Genomic DNA, 8,617 nt, shown 5'->3' on the forward strand with positions numbered 1-8,617 from the left:
CATAAGCTATTAAATCGAATTTATCGGATTTCGAATACCACAATCCTAAATTGGGAGTTCCTTTAAGATATCTAAATATTCTTTTAACCCTCTTAAGATGAGATAATTTAGGATTAGATTGAAACATAGCGCAAAGTCCTACACTTAACATGATATCCGGTCTAGTCGCGGTGAGATAAAGTAGACTACCTATCATTCCCCTATATGTTTTTTGATCGAAATTCTCATCATTTTCATCCGTATCTAACTTCGTCGAAGTACTCATAGGAGTGTTTATCGCTTTTGAACCATCCATGTTAAATCATTTTAATAATTCTAATGTATATTTAGATTGATTAAGAAATATACCATCACTAAGTTGTTTAATTTATAATCCTAAAAGGAAGGTTAATTCACCCATTAGACTCATTTCAAATTCATGACTCATACACTTAGCAAATGATTCACATAGTGATTCATCCGAAGAACCAAAAATAATATCGTCAACATAAATTTGCATAATAAGAAAATTATTTACAAAGTGTTTGATAAACAATGTAGTATCAACCTTGCCTTTGGTAAAATTATTTAAAATAAGAAAGGAACTAAGCCTTTCATACTAAGCTCTAGGAGCTTGTTTCAAGCCATAGAGAGCCTTAGTCAATTTGAATACATGATTAGGCTGAAGAGAATTTTCGAATCCGGGAGGTTATTCGACATATACTTCTTCGGAAATAAAACCATTCAAAAAGGCACTTTTGACATCCATTTGAAATAGCTTAAAATTATTACTACTAGCATAGGCAAGAAGCATCCTAATGACTTCTAATCTTGCCACAGGAGCGAAGGTTTCTTCATAGTCGATACCTTCTTATTGGTTGAAACCTTTGGCCACTAATCTAGCCTTGTTTCTAACCACGATATCGCATTCGTCTTGCTTATTTCTAAAGACCCATTTAGTACCAATGACTAAATGGTCACTAGGTCTAGGAACAAGCTTTTATACCTCATTCCTCTCAAATTAGTCCAATTCCTCTTGCATTGCAATGGCCCAAGAATCATCTTTCAAGGCCTCATCAATGCATTTAGGTTCGATTTAAGAAAGGAAGGTGGTGTTAGCACAAAAATTCTTGAAGGAAGAACGAGTTTGAACCCCTTTTGATGTATCTCCTAGAATTAGCTCCTTTGGATGAGCATCCACATACTTCTATTCGTTAGGTAAGGAAGAAGATGCATCCAAGTTACTATTTTGAGGAGGGGGTTCATTTAAATTCAAATTTTCAAAACCAATATCATCATCAAAATCATTTTTATTTAACTCAAAAATTTTATTGAAAACTACATGAATAGACTCTTCTATAACTAAGGTTCTTTTGTTAAAAACACGAAAATCCTTAGAAATGGAAGAGTAACCAAGAAAGGTATCTTCATCGGATTTGACATCAAATTTTCCTAAAGCATCCTTCGTTCAAAATAAAGCATTTATAACCGAAAACTTTAAAATAAGAAACATTTGGTTTTTTGTTATTCTATAATTCATAGGGAGTTTTTGATAGAGACGGTCTTATTAGAACCCTATTCATGATGTAGCAAGCCATATTCACGGCTTCAGCCCAAAAATACTTGGGTAGACTATGTTCATTCAACATAGTTCTTGCCATTTTTTGTAGGTTTCTATTTTTTCTTTCAACTACTCCATTTTGTTGAGGATTTCTTGGAGTGGAGAAGTTGTGGTTATATCAATTAACTTCACAAAAACTTTGGAAGTCACGGTTTTGAAATTCGCCACCGTGATCACTCCGAATTGATGAAATCATGAAGCCTTTTTTGTTTTGAGTGAGTTTACAAAATTTAGAGAAACATTTGAAACAATCACTTTTGTGAGCTAAGAAATAGGTCCAAGTGTATCTAGTATAGTCATCTACAATTACAAAAACATATTTGCTTCCTTCTAGACTTGACGTGTCAATTGATCCAAATAAGTCCAAATGGTTCAATTGTAATGGTCTAATAGTACTAATTTGATTTTTTGGTTTGAAACTAGTTTTTATTTGTTTACCTAGTTGACACGTATCATATACTTTGTCCTTAACAAACTTCATATTGGGAATCCCTCGTACTAATTCTCTAGACGAGATCTTAGATATTAGTTTCATACTTGCATGGCCTAATCTCCTATGCTAAAGCCAAGCATCATCATTTAAAGCGGAGAAGCACATTCCATTACTTAGTTCATCAAGGTTGATGGTGTAGATATTATTTTATTTTAAAGCAATCATTGACAAGTTATTGTTTGGTTTTTCAATAATACACGCATTATATTCAAATCTAACGATGTAACCTTTATCGCATAATTGACTAATACTTAAGAGATTATGTTTTAATCCATCAACTAGTAATACATCATTAATTGAAAAACATGATCTGTTACCTATGGTTCCTTTGTCAATGATTTTGTCTTTGTTATTGTCTCCGAAGGTGACGTACCCTTCTTCTTTGCTAGTGAGCATAGAGAAATGAGATGGATCTCCAGTCATGTATCTTGAGCATCCACTATCAAGATACCATCTCTTGCTCCTAGCTTGTGGGTTTGTCTACAAAAGAGGATGGTTTTTAGGTACCCATTTGATTTTGGGTGTCTTAAAAATTGATCTACCAATTTTGTTATTCATCATTGAAGTATTTATGGTTCCTTTAGGAACCCATATCAACTTATGTGGACTAATTTTCCTAAATAGACATTTGTATGCAACATATCCAGATTTACAACAAAAGTTGCATTTTAAACAAGGTGAAACATGTAATGTGAGTCCTTTAATGAAAGTGGTAGGATTTTGGTGAGATCCTCTCACAAAACCAATTCCACTTCTATTTGCGACGTGACCCTTATTTGCAAGGATCATGTCCAATCCCTTGCTACCGACCTTAAACTTGTTTAAGGTCTCTTTAAGTAGCAAATTCTCATTTTTTATTGCTTCTAAGTATTCACACTTAGAGCATGGAGGAGTTTGAAGACTATCAAGCTTATTTTGTAGTAAGACATGCTCTTTCTTTAAAAGATTAAACTTCTTACTAATAGTTCTACACTCATCAAATAATTCGTGAAAAGTGATAGAAAGTTCATCGAAAGATAAATCTTCATTAATTAAATCACATACCTCTTCTCCTAAAGCCATTAGAGCAAAGTTTGCCTCCTCTTTGTTGCTAGCTTCTTCACTTTCTGAATCACTTGAATCGTCCTAAGTCACTTTCAAAGCTTTCTTCTTCTTCAGTTGCTTCTTCTTGGCTTGGGGGCATTTATTTTTGAAGTGCCCCGGCTTCTTGCATTCGTAGCATATTACTTGATCCTTTTTATGTTCAAGTTTATTTTTGGTGTTATTTTTAAATTTGTTCTTTCTTATAATTTTTTAAAATTTTTGAGTTAAAAGTGCAATGTCATCGTCACTATCCTCATCACTTGATGTTCCTTTCAAGTGGTCTTCTTGTGATGTAAGCGCTATATCCTTCCTATTCTTTGGAAGGGGGTTCTCGAGCTCTTCATGAGCATAGCATGTCATTTCGTAGGTCATTAGAGACCCAATAAGTTCTTCAAGAGGAAATGTTTTAAGGTCCTTGGCCTCTTGAATGGCCGTAACTTTTGGATCCCAACTTTTTGGAAGGGATCTTAAGATTTTAGCTACTAGTTCAAAGTTAGAAAAATCTTTACCAAGAGCTTTGAGTCCATTGATGACATCCGTGAAACGGGTGTACATGTCTCCGATGGACTCACTTGGTTTCATTCGAAAAAGTTCGTAAGAGTGCACAAGAATGTTGATTTTGGACTCTTTCACTTAGCTAGTGCCTTCATGAGTGACCTCAAGAGTTCTCCAAATATCAAAAGCCGAATCACAAATTGAAACGCGATTAAATTCATTTGTCTAATGCACAAAACAAGGCATTCATAGCCTTTGCGTTTAAAGCAAAAACCTTCTTCTCCGATTCATCCCATTCGCTCATCGGAAGAGAAGATTTTTTAAATCCATTTTTGACGATAGTCCAAAGCTTGAAATCCATAAAAATGAGGAAGATCCTCATACGAGTCTTCCAATACGTGTAATCCGACTCATTAAACATAGGTGGACGTGTAATAGAATGACCCTCATGCATGCCAGAGTAAGCCATCTCTCTTGGGTATTAAACCAAATATGAGAGTGAGCCTAGCTCTAATATCAATTGTTAGGATCGGAGTGGCACTAAGAGGGGGGTTGAATTAGTGCAGTGGATTAAAACTTATAAGTTTAATAACGAATTCGTAAATATGAGGAAATTTCGTTTCGATAGTAACTTGAGTAGATGAAAACCGAAAGCTAGCAGTAGTGTAAATAACAATTTTAGGAAAGTAAGAACTCACACATTCAAGGAATACACCAATTTAAAGTTGTTCGACCAAAATGACCTATATCCACTTGCAAAACCTTCTTCGAAGAGGCTTCCAACTTCCACTAGTAAATCACTTTGAAGGGGAAGGACAAATACCCCTCTTACAACCTTTTACAAGTGGTTCACACTCTTACGAATTTTTAACGAGAAAGGAGGTGAACACTCAAGCAATTGAAAACAAGACTTGTTAAAGACTTTACTAAGGCTTTTATCTTAATCTATTGCTTCTCAAAAGTTGTAATCTCAACTAAGAATTGAGAGGTATCTATAGGCCCCAAGAGGATTCAAATTTGGGCTCCAAATTTTGAATTCTCTTGGGTTCCCGATATTGGCGGTGCCACTGCTTGTCAGTGTCTAACACTGACAGTGTACTAGCGGTGCCACCGGCCAGTCCGACAGTGCCACCGCCAGACCTCTCAGGTGCTGGGCGATGCCACCACCCGATCCTCGGGTTCTAGGCGGTGCCATCGCCTAGTCTGACGATTCCACCGCCCTGTCCTACGGGTCATTAAATGGGCTTCAAATCTGGCCCAAACTAGGTAATATCGGGCCTAATTGGCCCCTAACCAGGATATAGGATTATCCCTTAATTTTAACCCTAATTATATATAAACTATGCAACTGAAAATATAGTCCTAAGCAAGTTTTCAACCGGCAAACATCGAGTCTCCTTCCGGCCAGCTTTCCGACGATCTTCCGGCGGACTTCCGATATACCCTCGGATTTCTTCCGACGGACTCCCAGCAAGCTCCCGATCTTGTGGCGAGTTCAACGAGTAGCCGAGCCTTCTCGATGATCTCCGCGAACCTTCGACGATCTCTTCGGCGGACTTCTGAAAATTCTGACAAGTCCCTGATTTCTTCTCGGTTGGTTCCGGCAGCATCTTCGACGAATCTTCGGACTCTCAAACACCCATCGAACTTGACTCCGGTATCCTTGCTTTATATTTTCAGGCTATCGTAGTTAATCCTACACACTTAACTCAATATTATGGATTAGATCAATTAACCCATTAATTGATTTTATCATCAAAATCTGAGATTCAACACATACAAAATTTTATTATTATGGAGGATTGATATCATATATATGGGATAGAGTTACTATTTTTGGGTATATAACTCTAAACTACAAGGATATTCAAAATAGTATTATCATATCTCATCACATAATTATTCGAAGTAAATTCTCATATGAGATTATCTAAATCTTTTAATTATGTATGTTTGAATATTATTTTTCTTAATACCATTTAAGACTAATTTCTTAATGTAATTTTATAAATTTATAAGTCTACACTACTTTGGCAATTATAAATTTAGAATATCTTATAAATGATAAAATTTTTATTGTAGTATAAGCCTATTATCCTAAGCCACTTACCCAGCTATTATTAGATAAAACTTAAGGATATAATTTACAAATAATATTTATCAATTTTTAATCTAATTTATATAAAAAATACTTTAATAATAATTATTAAATATTAATCAATATGAAATAAAATATAAATCCTATTTTTATGTAAAAATAAATATTATTTTGTAATTTCACGTATGAACAATTATATAAATAATCAAAACTAATAATTATAATTCAATTATCACAAGTAAAAATTTTATCAATCTGTCATATGAGAAAACTATAATAGAAATCTATAATTTTTATTTTTTAATTCAATATAGAATTTTAAATTAGACCAGTCAATTTTATTTAGTTAGGTAGGCCCAAAATTGGGTTAAACATCAACCCAATTAGATCAATCAAAATTAAAGTTAATTAAAATAAAAAACTAATTAAAATTTAACTTTTTCTAAATTCGTTCAAAATTGAGGATCAAATCTAAATTTAGTTAAGTAGTTAAAATATAGTCAGAGATCAAAATGTTTGATTAAAGTGGATCAAATTTATTAGTTTTATAATTGAGGATATGAGTCAAAAATATCTTATTTTAAAAGTTATTGAAAATATTAAATTTATAAAGGGTAAAACTATCAAGGGATATTGATTAGAATGAAAATAATTAGAAGGTTAAAACAATCTCTTAGTTGATGAATAATCCTATTTTTCCTTTCTTCTTAGTTGTTAGAATGCCTATGCAAGGCACTATGACCGTCGTCGTGGCATGAGACCATCAGCCACTTGTGACCGTCGTGGCACGTGGTCGTCCGCCACCTACATGCTGCTTGTGGCCATCCCGATGCGGTGTGAATTATCATTGTAACATCTCTACCACGCACGACCACCTCATCGTGACACACCATCGTCGTCCACTGTTCGTCACAACCTGCACTGCCACTGTTGCCACTTCACCTCCAATGCCATAAAGCGACAGCCTCAAGCGTCCTATCAACGTCAGCATCCTCTCCGCAACTAGCAACTACCTAGCGTTGCCTCCACCTGAGCAACTACTAGTGACGCTACTTGCGATGCTGCGTTGCGATGTCTGATGTTGTGCTGTCACCTACAGCTCGTAGCTCTTAATGGAGCTATTGTCATGACACCTTCGGTGACCGCTATCAGCTACTAAACCCCTATGTAACTACACACAACTCTACCAGCTACAAGCCTACTATAGGGCTCATTTTGTTGCCCTCAATACGATTGTTGCACTTTCACTTCACTGCAATGAATAGCCACTACACAGCAGTTGTCCTTGACAAGGTAGATGGCTACAGTAGGCCACCGCCCTACATTGCACCATCACCAATAGTAGACTGTCGATAGTAATCCTTAAGGATCCTTAAGGTTAATCATATGAAAACAAATGGATCATATGAGGCAAGCATCACAAGATCAAAATAGAAACAAATTTTGCAAATGAAAGGTGATAACAACAACAAATTTCATACAAAATAAATCTAATGTATAAATAGATAAAAAATAGATCTAGTTTCTCTAATAATCTATAATAACTTAGATTTCAATTACATGACTCTAATGCCAATTGTGAGAAATAAAATTAGTATATAAAAATTTAATGTCATGATTGAAATCAAGTATTGTATATCTAAGATAGAAGGTGCATATGAAAGAAGCTAGGTTGTCTTTCTTCTCTTTTCTTATTTTTAGGACCATAATAGAATATAAACTTATTTGGAGGTAAAAGAAGAGATCAACATTCCGTAAGCGGATCAATCAGTGAATTCATTCCTCAATGAGCACTTGTATTGTATTCCTAGTGTCCCCACACGAGCAGCTATGAGACTAACTGCATCCATCATATAGATGGGTATACAACACACTAGTCTGTCCAGTTATCTCGATGTCCCTCTCGAGTAACCTATGACCGGGATTATTTTAGATCTGTGTTTAAAGGCGAATTGGTCTCATTATCGTGATCTCATCACGATCTGATTCCCATTGCATAGATCCAAGGACATCACAATATATATATATATATATATATATATATATATATATATATATATATATATATATATATATATATATATATATAAAGTGATAAATACCAAAATATAATAAGTAAAAAGATTGTGTGTCAAGTCACATGTGCCATCACTCATATGATTTGCTTACAAGGCATATATGACTAGTATTATTTTATCAAAATATGTCCTTTCTTCAAGAGTCTTTGTGGATATACTCCTAGAAAGCGACATCCATATCTCATCGGTTTGAGACATCTCTTGGAATTTTTCATGTCAAACCTTTTGACAATAGTTTCTATGTACTTGGACTATCTCTATAGATCTACATCCCCAATATGTAGAATTCTTCTCCTAAGTCCTTTATGGAGAAGTATCTAGATAGACAAGCCTTTACTATGGAGAGTATTTTTATATCATTCCCAATGATTAGAATGTCATCCACATATAATACTAAGAAGGTGATAGTGCTCCTACTTACCTTCCTATACACACAAAGCTCATCTTCGTTCTTAACAAAGTTATAAGATCTGATCGCCTCATCAAATCTTATATTCCAACTTCGGGAGGCTTGCTTCAGTCTATAGATGGACCTAAGTAATATGCATACCTTATTTAGACTTTCTTTGGGCACGAATCCCTTAGGTTATATCATATACATCTCCTCCTCAAGGTTATTATTGAGGAATGCAGTTTCCACATCCATCTTCCAAATCTCATAATCATAGTGTGCTACAATAGCCAATATAATTTGAATAGATTTTAGTATGGCTACGAGTGAGAAGGTTTCGTCTCAGTCAACACTTTGCCTTTGATGATACCCCTTAGCC

The sequence above is a fragment of the Musa acuminata genome, chromosome BXJ3-6 (genome assembly GCF_036884655.1).
Source record: "Musa acuminata AAA Group cultivar baxijiao chromosome BXJ3-6, Cavendish_Baxijiao_AAA, whole genome shotgun sequence".
Taxonomy (NCBI): Eukaryota; Viridiplantae; Streptophyta; class Magnoliopsida; order Zingiberales; family Musaceae; genus Musa; species Musa acuminata.